The sequence below is a fragment of the Xyrauchen texanus genome, chromosome 27, assembly GCF_025860055.1.
Source record: "Xyrauchen texanus isolate HMW12.3.18 chromosome 27, RBS_HiC_50CHRs, whole genome shotgun sequence".
NCBI lineage: Eukaryota > Metazoa > Chordata > Actinopteri > Cypriniformes > Catostomidae > Xyrauchen > Xyrauchen texanus.
In genome coordinates, this window is record NC_068302.1 from 20,000,428 (window position 1) to 20,016,920 (window position 16,493).

A 16,493-nucleotide genomic window follows, 5' to 3' on the forward strand; every position below is an offset into this window, starting at 1 on the left:
ATATTAAAAGTTGGATTTGTACTTTAATAAAAAAAAAATCCTTCTATTGTTATTGACCCCGAGAATTTAATTATATGATACATCAATAAGTTATTTTGTTAAATTCAAGTAATGTAAAGATCATCAACCAGTCTTGCGTGGTTCTCCTCCAGTTTATAACTCTGAAGAGTTGGACTTGCAGTAGAAAGTTTGTCATTCCTTAATAATGTTGTGTTTGAAGTCATGCTGGATAGATTTGTTCTGCTCCTCTGCATACATTTCATACCTCCCTGTCATCTATGGAGAGATCCATAATCCATATAAGAGACACTATACTAAGAGACAGTCAAGATCCAGTATTCATAGAATATGGGCACTTTTGCCATGACCTTTGTCTTGAAAGTCATATATTTAACAGGAATGGATGAGAGAACCTCCCTCTGCCTGGTCAATGATAAAATATCTCTAAACATTTGCTGAAAGAAAAGCGTCGGATATGAAGTGCTTTTATTCACCTTGAAGGACCATTCGTCTGCGATTTTAGCAATTTAGGTTCAAATCCATCTTTGTCACCAACAGGCCATCATGGGTTCGGGACAGTCCTGGGGATCTGCTGCCAACATATTCTTTATTCTGCTCTGAGAGCTTTCCAATTACATTTGATGCATGGCTATTTGATCAGTTTGATGATTTTACAGATTACAATATTATGTACTTTGCACATTTTATTTTTTAATAAATTAGAAGAACTGAACACTTCTGATTTGTCTGCAAAATTTAAAGCATTTGTTCACTTTTGGTCATAAAACCTACATGCATTGTAAAGTTGAGTTTCTAAGCTTTAAAATTCGAGACCTATTTTGTGTTGGTCAAAACTGTAGTTATTAATATTTTATTATTTAATTATATATTAATTGTGTATAATATCAACCCTTTAAACTTGCCTATCCTAGTTTAAAGGGTTAAATTAGTGGCCAAAGGTTTAGAATAATGTACAGATTTTGTTCTTATGGAAAGAAATTGGTACTTTTATTCACCAAAGTGGCATTCAACTGATCACATTGTAATGTCAGTACATTAATAACATGAAAAAATACTATTACAATTTGAAAAAAAATGATTGAACTACTTCAAAGAGTTCACATCAAACAATCCTCCACATGCAGCAATGACAGATTTGCAGATTCTTGTCATTCTTGCAGTCAGTTTGTCCAGATATTCAGGTGACCTTTCACCCCACACTTCCTGTAGCTTCCTGTAGTCTTGTTGGGCACTTCTCACGCACCATACATTCTAGCAGATCCCACAGAAGCTCAATGGGGTTAAGATCCATAACACCCTTTTCCAATGATCATGTGGTACATCACATCAATGGTCCTATGTCTGTTTCTTTTCCCACTATAACATTTTCTTTTTTTTTTTTTGCAATTGTTCCCATAAGGGCTGCACCTCTGAGTCTTCTTTTTACTGTTGTTTACATGAAACTGGTATTGAGCAGGTAGAATTCAATGAAGCAGTCAGCAGAGAACATGTGAGGCATCTATTTCTCAAACTAGAAACTCTGATGTACTTATCCTCTTGTTTAGTTGTACATCTGGCCTTCCACATCTCTTTCTGTCCTTATTAGAGCCAGTTCTTCTTTGTCTTTTGAAGACTGTTGTGTACACCTTTGAATGAAATCTTAAACATTTTGGCAATTTCAAGCATTGCATAGCCTTCATTCCTCAATACAATGATTGACTGACGAGTTTCTAGAGAAAGCTGTTTCTTTTTTGCCATTTTTGACCTAATATTGACCTTAAGACATGCCAGTCTATTGCATTCTGTGGCAACTCAAAAACAAACACAAAGACAATGTTAAGTTTCATTCAACGAACCAAATACCTTTCAATAATGGCAAGTGATTTTCTAATCCCAAATTAGTAATGCATCATGATTACTCAAGCATAAGGTGTTGGAGTGATGGCTGCTGGAAATGGGGCCTGTCTAGATTTGATCAAAAATGACTTTTTTCAAATAGTGATGGTGCTGTTTTTTTACATCAGTAATGTCCTGACTATACTTTGTGATAAGTTGAATGCCACTTTGGTGAATTATAGTATCAGTTTATTGCGAAACAGCAAAATCTGTACATTATTCCAAACATTTGGCTGCCTGTGTATATGTTTGTGGCTTGGGTCTTTGTGACCCAGGTCATGTTACAGAGAGGTTTCACAAGTAAAACAGGAGAGTAGGGAGCGTTGTGTTCAGGTTGAAGGCTTACAACAGTAATGAGGGCTGAAAGGGAGAACAGAGCCATGACAGCCCTGAGCTTTAGGAACACAACACCTTCGAACATGGTCCCGTCTTCACCCTGTCACTAAAACATTTGGTAGATTGACAGACAGCTACAGCAATCCTTTTATATGCTGACATAAAGAGACACAAAGCTCTGGTAAAGAGCTAGACAGGTTAATATTTGTAGAAATAAGGGAACGAAGTTGAGGTTTTCTCCATTCAATTGCTTGTGTGAAATGCATTTAATCTGTTATGCTTTTTATATGGCTCTATTGGAATATTGGATTCTGGTTGGTCATTCTGTCTTTTTTGTTTTGTTTTCTTATTTTGTATAATGACCGCAACTGCAGGCTATATTGTAATTTCCTATGTAGCTACCAACCTAGTTTCATTCCCTTTGTAACACTCTGTGGTCTCTTTCTTCTTATATAAATAATTTCATTTAAATGAATAGTTCATGTCCATCAATTCTTTGATAAGTAGCCCTGTAATAAGATGTGTAATGCACAGTCACCCTAGAATGCCTAGAATTTGCAGACATCACCCTGGGATGTTTTTAAACAGTATTGAAGGAGTTTCCTATATTTTGGGCACTTAGCAGATGCTTTTCTTTATTATTCGGTCATCAATTTCAAAAGCTTTTTACAATACAATTTTAGTTTTATAATGAAATAAATTAATATGGTGGCATAATTATATTTTTGTCCACAAAACTCATTTCAAACATTTAAGCATACGCCTTCAGATCAAAAGATTTTTAAGATCATGAGAAACATTTCAGTCAAGTGTATCAAAAGTTTTGACTGGTAGTGTACATATATAATTGATGACAAATATCTACACACACTCAAAATAAATGAATAATCGCCTTTCTTTCCATCCCCAAATGTGAACTAATTCTTGTAATACTCCTGGAAAGAGAGATCTATATCAAGACCCAAAGGCTCAGTGAAACCACACTTGCCCAGAAAAACAGTAGAGAGCAGCAAAAAACACAGATCTGAACCTCAGACACTCTGCCATGTGAAGCATGTGGAAACTGCATACATTATTGTAGAAATAACTTTCCTTTAAACCAATTTAAAGACAATTGAGCACCAACAGAGTCCAGACTCCTCTGAGACAAAGAAAAAACAAGGTGCTTGTGTGGTAAACTTGTTTCATCTGAACATTATTAGCAGTTTGGCAATGAATCCTATTGGAATTATTAGCATGTGCGTCTCTAATCATATTAGTTCCTTTATCTTATTTATATAGTTTACTTAAGTCATGGTTGTGATATTATCAAAGTACTTACACAGTTGAACAGTTGAGGCCAATGGGAAATTTCCTAAGAATTTCTGTGTACGTTTTAGTAAGCATGAAATGCATTGAGTTGTTTATGTAAGTTCTCAGTGGAATCATAAACACTCATCTTGTTTTCATTATTCTACACACATTGTTTTGGCACTTTATGCACAATTATTCTGCCTTGCAAAAGCAAAACACTGTGACTACACATTTTGCCAAAACTGAGGTATAACCAAAATCAGGTAAATGGGTTTGGCTCAATTATGCACAGATTTAGAGAAAACGTAGTGAGACTATTTTATCATTCACAAATGGCTGGACATTCAGTGTTGGTGTAGTTACTGCGTTTTGTTTTGTAAGGCAGTTTTGGACAACACATACCATGCCCACGTGGTTGATAGCACAGGTAAAGCAGTGGTTTGCAATGGCAGTGTTTCTAGCCTCAATTGGCCACATTGTTTCACTGTAATGCAAAACAAGCATTAGTATGAGGGAATACAGGCCCAATGTCATTCCCATTAGAAGAGTAAATGCGGCACAACCTGATACCTGAGGGCTCCAACTGTGGCAGCGGGGTTAAAGATGATCTCGGCCCCATGTATGCTGTACATTAACCAGTTCAGAGGGTGGTGCAGATGTTAATGGTAATCTTTCCAGACTGTGTCTGGAATACAGGATGACCTGTTTTGCCTTCCATATAATATGTTGACTGTTCAAAGGAATGAAAAAAGGGCCAGTTTAACAGATGATTTATGTAAATGTTGCATCGTAACCATGCAAGAAAGCAACACTTCATACATGAGTACCAAAAGACAACACTTCTGTATTTTGTTTTAATGCCCTAAAATGTCCCAAATGCAATCCATTATAACTGCATTTGTATCTGTTAATAATGTAAGCTTAAGGTAAAACTGTAGACACCATACAGTGTATCACTGAAGGATCAATGGTTTCATCAAGACTTTCTTCACTAGCTAAGCCAGTAAGACATCCAGATTTACCTGCTTCACCAGAAAGGCTATGCTGGACGAACAGCGTTACCAGCACCAAATCAACACAAAACAGCTAGAACCATCTTAAACTGGTAATTTCAGTATGGCTGCAATAGTATTCTTTAAAAATAACACCTTTTCATAATTTTCTGATATTGATCAACATACTGTAGATGCCATTAAACATTTCTTATTTTATTGAAAGCAACACAATAGAGTCATGTCTTCCGTCAGATTCCTGCAGGTATACTAGCGCTTGTATTCCAGGCAAAGAGATTGGGCACATTTTTCCTGTATTATAGATTAGTGGAATGAACATTCTCACAGTGTGGAATGGATCGAAGGAATAATTTGTCACTGAAAAACAGCACAGCAGGGGGAAGAATCAACCACTCTCAACCACTTACAATGTGATCATATAGTGCAGCTCCATGCACTTTACACACATGCACACAAAAATTTTTTAACCTGGAGGTGAAAAATGACACCGAACATGCCAGAACAAATCTCTGGAATGATTCTTTTTTTTGAGCTGGACATACTGAACATGGGCATAACCAAATTTTTTCTGGTGCAAGCATCAAATAAGATTTTGACACACACATGTGAAGTCCTTCAAACAAATTTAAACCAATAGCAGCACAAAATACAGATAAATTCTACTTAATGTTTAATTAAATCATAATAATGTGATATAAATAGAGGAACTAAATACAGAGTGTCACTGTAACTGTGTTTTGTCAAACTGAGGGAACATGGGGAATGTGATTCTTCTGTGATTTGCCCAGAACATTGCCATTATTGGGCAACACAACTGCAGTGTTCCACAGTGTTCCACCATGGATCTAATCTCGCTCCAGGATAGGAGAAACCACCACCATGTTGTATTTTTTGGCCAGCTACAAAATGAAAATGGAGCACAAATATTTGGGCAGTAGGAGGCATTGCTGCTAAAAGAACAAGGCAGTAAGCTGTACTCTATATCTTGAAGGTATTTCTGAATTTTTTCTCTGTTGAGTGAGGTCTTGAAGAGCCACTAAGGAAATCAGACTTCATGAAAAATTGCCATTTAACAAGATGTGAATTGCAGGACACTGTAAGGAAAGACTAAAAATTAAGGGGGGGGGCTCTGGGTAGAAATGCCACAAAGTGGGCAAGAATGCCCTTAAATTCAAAACACTGGATAATGACTTCTTCTGTTTTAATTTTTTAACCGCTGATTTAGGGCCTTATATTAAGAGCACTAGTACTAAGTGCAGCGTTATGCCATAAGTCACACACACTAAGTCAATGGGCATTGCCATGAAGTTTTGGTATTTTCGTGCAAGGATGCGCTAAGTCTAGGTGCATCAAGGTGGGCCAAGTGCAATTTAATTCTGAGGTTCTTCAGCGTCTGCGTCCTATTATAGAGTCCATTCCCTGATAAGCACTAGCAATATAAAAAAAGACAGCACATTCATAAGAAGTTGGTAGTGTAAATGGACTGTATGCAATGAATTAGAAGAACAGAAATATGGGCTTACGTTCTTTTGTCCATTAACTGTGTCCTTGTTGAATGTCAGGCATGTTTCTATGAGAGTGACACGCTCCTTTTAAAAGCATGGAAAATGTGGTTCTCATCAGGATTTGGATTTACGCTCTGTTAAATTGTAAAGTATTATTTATCACTTCACTTCTACTGATTGATTTTGAAAAATTACATTCATTTATTGAAACTTTTTTTAACCCAAAATATTTATAGATTCAAATTAAACGGAAATATAAGCAAAATAACGAAGTGGTCAAAAAATCATACCAAATCCCAACTTTTTATTCTCTCCAAATTCTTCCACTGGCCCCTTTAACAGTTAAAAATCAATCTACGACAGCAGGTGGAAAAATACCAATACAAATTAGATTATGAATACAATTTTAAATATAAACATAATAATTAAAATAGTTGAAAAATAAACAATTACCTAAAATATAGTTTAACAAAAATCACAGAAATATTTGTTTCATAAAACAGCTACAACAGTGATCGTCATGGACATAATTTGATGTTCCACTATATTTTCTGCTGGTGGAATTTCCAAACTGCAAATGCAGGAACTGAGTTTAGACTTTGCACTGGAAACAGACATGGTATTTAAACGTTTTAGCGCAATTACTTATTTCTCAGGAAAATAGCTAATTGCGCTTTGTGCCACTTCATTACCATATAATTGACCCACAGTTTGCACGCATACACCCACTAGGTACTCATGCCCACTTGCGCTGGCACAAAATTTGCACTTAGAATTAGAACTCTGGATGGTACTGTACAGTCCTAGCGCATAGTGCTGCGCTTTGCATACTCATGAAAATAGAGCCCATAGTTCTTATTATCATTCTTTTCTGAGCCCAGTTATACATTCTACCACATAAAAAATTAGATGATGATAATATAATTTTATTTATAAGTGTCTACACAGAAAAAATACTATTAACCTAAAAATGTGCATCATTTGGTAACATCTAAATTAATTGGTTTGACATTAGGTTACCCCAAAGAAATCTGCTTCTCTCTTATACAGAAAGCAAAAGGCATTGCTTTGGGTGGAGGAAATCATGAGTGTTGGGTAAGTAACTAAAAAATAGTAATCCACTACAAATGACTGATTATCTTTCTAAATTGTAATCAAAATACTTGACTGATTACTTTATGGGAAAATCAGATTGCACCCAACACGGGAAATAATACTCCCCAAAATTGAGTCTCTGGGTGTCCAATAAAACTTTGTTTCGTTTTCTAAAAGAGAGGATGAGTACCGTGAATAACTTTATGGTCTTATCTTTCATTAGTTGTTTTGTTTAGAGCAGGGTGAAATTATTATTGTTTACGTGGCATATAAAAATGGCTATCAAAGCAACACACACATAATAGATTTGCATGGAAACCCAGTAAATCAGAGGACAAATATTGGTCAGGTTTTTACGTGGGGTGGTGGTAAAGGGGGTTCAAACTTGGGCAATGAGACCCACAGGGACCCAGAGGGACTGGAATGATTTGGGATGCCTAGAGAGTTTTTAACTGGAGCATGTGACCCTTTGATTCACATACATCCCCACAGCACAGCCAACACAAACAGAGGAACTGTGGGCGCAGCTTAAAACTTGATTCGCCCTGCTGATGTCTTGCCGGCATGTAATGTCACTGAAGGCCAAAAGGTCTTCTGTTCCTATATGCACTGATCATAAATAAGGACAGTAATTGGATTGTAGACAACAGGAAACAGTTTACAGATGGAATATCATTTGACTGCTTTTCTTGTATGTGAGTAAATGGTCACATGTTTCGCAATGACAGCAGTGTACTGGAGTGTGACATTCTATAGGCCTACTTCACAAAACCTTAAAATAATGGTGATCAGTTACAGCATCTTTACCTCATAGATTTAAATACATTTTACCGTAAAATCATTATGGGAATGTCGCAAACCCATTTTTATTAAGAAAAATGTGTAGTTTTAAAGTGAAAATGTGTAGTTTGGCTGATCAATTACAGACAACAAACTGCAACAGTAATTTTGACAAATGCTATATGCCATATGTTCCAGCTGAAGAGTTGGGAACCGAGAACCGATTCTTTACAATATACGGGAATCATAATATCTTCGTGAATTCCGGTTCCATTAACGGTTCTCCAGCGTGCAATTTTCTGCCAATGTGGCTTGAACACCGTCCTCAAACACTCTGACAGTGTTTCCAGCAGCGCATCTCTGCAGCAGCGCCTCGCTCTACTGACTCTACAGCATTAAAACACAGTTCTACCAGTGCATTTAATTCCCAATCGAACGAGTCTCGAGCTGGCTCTTTTTACAGTGCGAAACATATGCGCTTCCGGTACAGTTCGATTCCCGAAATAATTATTCAAAGGAGCTGGTTCTTATAAATCAACAGTCCAAAACATATGGTGCTTCCGGTATACAAGTACAGAAGTGCAAGTTATGAATGTCCAACTCGAAATTAAGTAATAACTGTGGAAGTACAACATTAGGCTACAAAACACATTCTAAACTGTCTCTGGAACTTTACTGTTTATTTAATGATGACCTGTGTCTCTATTAGTTACAGACAGGTTGTTCATATGAAAGTGTATAATTAAAGATACACACGTTTTTTTGTAATAAGTGAAATGATAGAAAATATTAAATGAATTAATGAAATATGCCATCATATTTCATGTTGGTTTAGATTTCTTTATTTAAAATAGAGCAAGGATCTATTATTGGATTGTATATATGTCTCTAAAAAGTCTGCAAACACACCTTTTACAAGAACTGTATTACATTTATTTCTGATTTGTTATATCTGCTCTGTACAAATCTGAAATTATCTCATTATTTGGTAACAGACAGCAGAGGGTAGTAAATGCAATAAGAATTGCATTTCTCCTTTCTAAATAATTATAAAATAAATAAATAAATAAAAAGTACTCAAATAATTACTGGTATTGTTACTGGAACCGTTAAGGAACCAGAATCATAAAATTCCTTAAGATTCCCAACCCAATGCAATAAAAACCACTTGACTTGACTTGACCTATCCAGCTGTATCTTTTAAACAGTCCTGAATTCAGTAGAAAGAGAGTCTATCGTGTATATGTTGGTGTGAGTTTGTGTACTCACTCTAGGCTTCTTGGAAGCACACCAGATTGACCCCATACATAGCCGCCACCTCTACCATCTTACCCACAGACTTGTGCAGAGCTGTGATCTATGAAAGCAAATTAAGAATATGACACCAAGAGCAAGAGTATTTTGATAATTTCAAACTAGTTGGATACCACATAGAGGGCTTTTTTTTTTTTTTTATCAGTTTATGATGTTACCCGGCCATTATGTGTAGCTATTCTACACTGAAAGGGATAATTCACCCAAAAACAAAAATAATTCTCTCATCATTTACTCTCATGCCTTCCCAGATGCGGATGTCTTTTTCTTCTGCATAACACAAATTACGTTTTTTATAAGACTACACATACTGTTGGTCCATACAATACAAGTGAATGGTGACCAGACCTTTGAAGCTCCAAAAAGCACATAAAAACAGCATAAAATTAATCAAGAAGACTCCAGTGGTTTAATCTATATTTTCATAAGCTATATAATAAGTGTGGGTGAAAAACAGATAAATAATTAAGTCCTTTTTTACTATCAATATCCTCTTTCACATTCTTCTTCTATTTTTGGCAATATAAATTCTTAATTCATATCACCACCTACTGGGCAGGGAGGAGACTTAATAGTAAAAAAGGACTTAAATATTGATCTGTTTTTCACCCACACCTATGATATCACTTTTAGAGCCTCATGGATTACTTTTATGCTGCCTTTGGGATTTTTGGACCTTTAAAGTTCTGGCTACCATTCACTTGCATTGGACCTACAGAGCTGAGATCTTCCTCTAAAAATCTTAATTTGTGTTTAGCAGAAGAAAGAAAGTCAAACACATCTGGGATGCCATAAGGGTGAGTAAATGATAAACATTTTCATTTTTGGGTGAACTATCCCTTTAACTACTGTTGAGTGTGTAACTTCTTTGTTCCACCTGTTCAAGCACAAGAGCATCAGTGGGTATACTATCGTGTTCTGAATGAGTCCCACACAGACAATCCTGGGTGGTCTGAGTTGCTCTGGTGCTGCTTCAAACACATAACCCTTCAGATGGAAATCTTGCTCTGCTGCAGCATCTAATGCACTCCTGGGAAAGTTCAGCTTCCTGAAATATATAAAAGGTCACAGCACTTTGAGAAATTCATGAATTGTAATCAATCATTTAAAAAAAAGGAATAAAGTACATTTTTGGAATAATTTGATTAAACTTCAGGTTGTTTGTATCATCAACAAATTCCACTGACATATGAATGATGGGGGTTATGCGGTTATATAACAATTTGTATGATCTGTGAAACATATATCCACCTTATTTTGCAACACAGAAGTAAGCAGCGGCTGCATTTAGCGTTGTGTCACTGTCCGTGTCAGCGCATGATTTCATTAATTCTGTCAGTGCAACAGTGTGTGATTAAACAATAGCAAAATGCAACAAACAGAAAACTATGTTTATAAAAAATCTTAATTAATGATAATAATATATCAACATTTATTGCCAGCCTGTGATATAAAGCAGCATAATGTTGTATTTTTGTTTAGCTAAAATATCTGAAAGTGGCTTATACCGGTGTTCTGTCGAAGTCTGTTCCCCCTTATCTTAGTGTTCCCTGTAGTGCCATTAAACATTAAACATAGGGGGAACAGATTTCGACACTAACCTTAAGGGGAAACACAGGGGGAACAGATTTCGACACTAACCTTAAGGGGAAACACAGGGGAAACAGACTTCAAGACTAACCTTAAGAGGAAACGTAGGGGGAACAGACTTCAACACTAACCTTAAGAGGAAACATAGGGGGAACAGACTTCGAGACTTACCTTAAGGGGAAACATAGGGGGAACAGACTTCAACACTAACCTTAAGGGGAAACATAGGGGGAACAGATTTCGAGACTTACCTTAAGGGGAAACATAGGGGGAACAGATTTCGAGACTTACCTTAAGGGGAAACATAGGGGGAACAGATTTTGAGACTAACCTTAAGGGGAAACATAGGGGGAACAGACTTCGAGACTAACCTTAAGAGGAAACGTAGGGGGAACAGATTTCAACACTAACCTCAAGGCGAAGCATATGGGGAACAGATTTCGAGACTTACCTTAAGGGGAAACATAAGGGGAACAGATTTCGAGACTTACCTTAAGGGGAAACATAAGGGGAACAGACTTCGAGACTTACCTTAAGGGGAAACATAGGGGGAACAGACTTCGAGACTTACCTTAAGGCGAAGCATAGGGGGAACAGATTTCGAGACTTACCTTAAGGGGAAACATAGGGGGAACAGATTTCGAGACTAACCTTAAGAGGAAACATAGGGGGAACAGACTTCGAGACTTACCTTAAGGGGAAACATAGGGGGAACAGATTTCGAGACTTACCTTAAGGGGAAGCATAGGGGGAACAGATTTCGAGACTTACCTTAAGGGGAAACATAGGGGGAACAGATTTCGAGACTAACCTTAAGAGGAAACGTAGGGGGAACAGATTTCGAGACTAACCTTAAGAGGAAACGTAGGGGGAACAGACTTCAACACTAACCTCAAGGCGAAGCATAGGGGGAACAGATTTTGAGACTTACCTTACGGGGAAACATAAGGGGAACAGACTTCGAGACTTACCTTAAGGGGAAACATAGGGGGAACAGATTTTGAGACTTACCTTACGGGGAAACATAAGGGGAACAGACTTCGAGACTTACCTTAAGGGGAAAAATAGGGGGAACAGATTTCGAGACTTACCTTAAGAGGAAACATAGGGGGAACAGACTTCGAGACTAACCTTAAGGGGAAACATAGGGGGAACAGATTTTGAGACTTACCTTAAGGGGAAACATAGGGGGAACAGATTTCGAGACTAACCTTAAGAGGAAACATAGGGGGAACAGACTTCGAGACTTACCTTAAGGGGAAACATAGGGGGAACAGATTTCGAGACTAACCTTAAGAGGAAACATAGGGGGAACAGATTTCGAGACTTACCTTAAGAGGAAACATAGGGGGAACAGACTTCGAGACTTACCTTAAGGGGAAACATAGGGGGAACAGATTTCAAGACTAACCTTAAGAGGAAACATAGGGGGAACAGACTTCAAGACTTACCTTAAGGGGAAACATAGGGGGAACAGACTTCAAGACTTACCTTAAGAGGAAACATAGGGGGAACAGATTTCGAGACTAACCTTAAGGGAAAACATAAGGGGAACAGATTTCGAGACTTACCTTAAGGGGAAACATAAGGGGAACAGACTTCGAGACTTACCTTAAGGGGAAACATAGGGGGAACAGACTTCAAGACTTACCTTAAGAGGAAACATAGGGGGAACAGATTTCGAGACTAACCTTAAGGGGAAACATAGGGGGAACAGATTTCGAGACTTACCTTAAGGGGAAACATAGGGGGAACAGATTTCGAGACTAACCTTAAGATGAAACATAGGGGGAACAGATTTCGAGACTTACCTTAAGGGGGAACAGATTTCGAGATTTACCTTAAGGGGAAACATAGGGGGAACAGATTTCGAGACTAACCTTAAGAGGAAACATAGGGGGAACAGATTTTGAGACTTACCTTAAGGAGAAACATGGGGGAACAGACTTCGAGACTAACCTTAAGAGGAAACATAGGGGGAACAGATTTCGAGACTTACCTTAAGGGGAAACATAGGGGGAACAGATTTCGAGACTAACCTTAAGGGGAAACATAGGGGGAACAGATTTCGAGACTAACCTTAAGGGGAAACATAGGGGGAACAGACTTCGAGACTAACCTTAAGAGGAAACATAGGGGGAACAGATTTCGAGACTAACCGTAAGGGGAAACGTAGGGGGAACAGATTTCGAGACTTACCGTAAGGGGAAACATAGGGGGAACAGACTTCGAGACTAACCTTAAGAGGAAACATAGGGGGAACAGATTTCGAGACTAACCTTAAGGGGAAAAACCGGGGGAACAGATTTAGAAACAAACCTTAAGGGGAAACATAGGGGGAACAGACTTCGAGACTAACCTTAAGGGGAAACATAGGGGGAACAGACTTCGACAAAGGGGAAACATATGGGGAACAGACTTCGACACTAACATTAAGGGGAAACATAGGGGGAACAGACTTCGACACTAACATTAAGGGGAAACATAGGGGGAACAGACTTCGAGACTAACCTTAAGGGGAAACATAGGGGGAACAGACTTCGACAAAGGGGAAACACAGGGGGAACAGATTTCGACACTAACTTTAAGGTGAAACATATAGGGAACAGATTTTGACACTAACCTTAATGGGAAACATAGGGAGAACAGACTTCGAGACTAACCTTAAGAGGAAACATAGGGGGAATAGACTTCGACAAAGGGGAAACATAGGGAGAACAGACTTTGAAACTAACCTTAAGGGGAAGCATATGGGGAACAGACTTCAACACTAATCATAAGGGAAGCATAGGGGGAACAGATTTCAACACTAATATTAAGGGGAAACGTAGGGGGAACAGACTTCAACAAAGGGAAACATAGGGGGAACAGACTTCAACAAAGGGGAAACATAGGGGGAACAGACTTCGAGACTAACCTTAAGGGGAAACATAGGGGGAACAGACTTCAACAAAGGGGAAACATAGGGGGAACAGACTTCGACACTAACCTTAAGGGGAAACGTAGGGGGAACAGACTTCGATAAAGGAGAAATATAGGTGGAACAGACTTCGACAGAAAATTCCACATTCAAGGTTGATAATGGCGGTGCCTTATCTTAACTGAAAAATAAAATGGATAGGAGTGATATTGTAGAATAAATTAGTCTTTATCAATTATGTAATTTGTGACCCAAATTTCAACCCAAATGAACCCTTTAGTTCAAGAGAGTGACGTCACTTGTATGCTCAGAGACGAGGGATCATTAAAACCACTCGCCTATATGATATCCCTCGATGTTTGGGATTTTTAACTTCAAAACTTTCTTTACCAGCATTTAACAATCTAAACTGTGTCGTTTTTGTGTCCATCTGTGTTAGTTTCCAATGTTTTCCTATGACTGTGATGCACTAGACTGATGTCGCTGTATCAAGTTAAAAATATCTTTAACTATTAAAAATTTGTCTCGAGTCACCAGCGTTCTGTATTTGACCTCTGGGATTTGTAGTTTTGCATTATAGTTTCTACTTTGCAGCATGAAAGCGAAAAAATAATATGTCTCTGATTTAAACTCATTTCCGAACAGCAGTCTTCTGATCTCTTTGAGCTCTGCCTCGATGTGCCTCCAGTACCTTCTCTAGGGAATCAAACACATTTGCGGACATTTTGTGCTCAGTTTGCAGAAAAAGTGAATCATGTTACTCTTCAGCTGCACCCCATCTCTTATTACTGTTTAACCAACCAATTTTTCCACATCTTATGCAATCTGACCATGACAGTGTGTCCAAGACCAGTGGTACCTGCACATGGATACTCTTCATCTGTCACTAGTCAAGAGAGAAGAGTATTCTGTAGACATTGTGGACATTATGGTTTCAGTTTCAAGTACATGTTGCTAGGCAACAGGACAAACAGGCCTCTCTTCAGAGAACAAAACCATTGAATTTGTTTACAGCACAGTAAGCCAACAGTTCCTGTAAGCCAACAGCTCCTGCCCACTTTTTTCATGTGTGTCTGTCTGCATGCCTCAAGACAACAAGGAACACCTTGGATCATAAAGTGATTCTATTGGCTAAAAAAAACGCTTGAAATCCTATGCAATCGCTGTATGATTCATGTTGTTTTAACTGTGTAAATATAACAAATAACTTATATTTCAAACATATTACTAAACTGAAGGTATAAATATTGAAATTAAACAATTCTCTTTTCAGTTTTCTCCAGTTAGCTCTCAAGCTAACCGGTTAGCCTATTAGCTTAGCAAACCGCTAACAACTTCTCTTCATTTTCAGCACATTTCTCCTCAGCAGTCTTCTGATATATTTGAGCTCTGCCTCAGGTGTCATATGCTATTTTTTTTTTTCCAATTCCCATCGATAAAAAAATCATTACTACTCTTAACATTTAGTTTTGCAAATGTTTTGCATGTACCTTTTTTAATAAAGCATTATCATCTGTAGCACTAAGGGATCTGCCTTCATGCGCCTGTAAATGGTTTATTTTTTGCTGCTCTTGCACAAAAGATGGAAAAACATTCTATACGTTAAAAACAATAAATATGAGTTATTTTTATTTTTAGATATTTATATTTTGCAGGAGTCATTGCTTTCTCCCCATGCACACATCAGTGTCTTCCCACTCGCACACACACATAGCAAACAAAACTTGCAACTCTGTCCCACGGGAGTGTACTGCAGGTCTCTAGTTTAAAACACAATAGATCTACAATGCAACAATTCCTGCCCACTTTTTCCAAGTGTATCAACAAGTTTCTTTCTGCATGCCGCAAGATGTCAAGGAACAACCACTACACAACACGTCCACTCAAAGGAATGCCTCCTTCATCATTAAGCGATTCTATTAGCTAAAAAACATATAAAATCCTATGCAAAAGCTGTATGATTCATGTTCTTTTAACTATGTATATAAAAAAATAATAACTTTTAAATTAAATGTCACATATTATTAAACCGAAGATATAAATTGTGAAATAAAACAATTCTCTGTTTAGTTTTCTCTAGTTAGCTCCAAGCTAACCAGTTAGACTATTAGCTTAGCAAAGTGTTAACTTCTTCTCCTCTTCATTTTCATCACATTTCACCTCACTGTTGCCATCTAGTGCCATGGCACTATTCTTGTATTCAGAAGAACTTTTAAGTTGATGTATTTCTAACAATTTTACAAACGTTAAATTGTTTTAATCTTTATGGTTAGTGTTAGGTTAAGGGGAAGGGAAAGTTGTAGGTATACGGTTGCTGCAGCACCCCTTATAAACAGTACTTTTCCAGTTATTTGAAGGGGGCATAATTGTAGTGGGTGTGCCTTGTAATGCCTGTGTCTTGCAAGACACAGTACCTTCTCACTTTTTCAACCATCTGGGTTTCAGAAGTGTTTTTCCTATTAGTTTTTTCCACAGGATTTTCATAAAATCCTTTAAAGGTTCAAAGCCATGAACCAAACTAACCAGCTCTGAGAAGAATCACAACATTGCAAACATGATTTGAGACCAAAAAAGTATCGATCAAAAGGACAAAGACACAGGACTGTACTTTCACAGGGGCATGAAATGCAATCCCATAAAGCATTGTGAATCACGCAATAGAATAAAAAACAATGGAAATCTATAAAACTATTGATTTTAGATTGTTGATCGTAAGTATAGAAACAACATGTTTTATGTGTACTGCAAAAT

The 16,493-nt window shown here is 37.6% G+C and overlaps 1 protein-coding gene and 1 pseudogene across 1 annotated transcript in view; both read right to left on the bottom strand.

The window, feature by feature from the left end:
* Positions 1–140: 140 nt before the first annotated feature.
* Positions 141–14,466, bottom strand: LOC127620661 (beta-ureidopropionase-like; annotated as a pseudogene).
* LOC127621481 (phosphoglucomutase-like protein 5) overlaps positions 1,573–16,493 on the bottom strand; it is a 242,965-nt gene continuing 228,044 nt past the window's right edge. Inside the window, exon 12 of the transcript XR_007967860.1 lies at positions 1,573–1,646. The gene's annotated coding sequence lies outside the window, so the exon portion shown is untranslated. The remainder of the gene's footprint in view (positions 1,647–16,493) is intronic.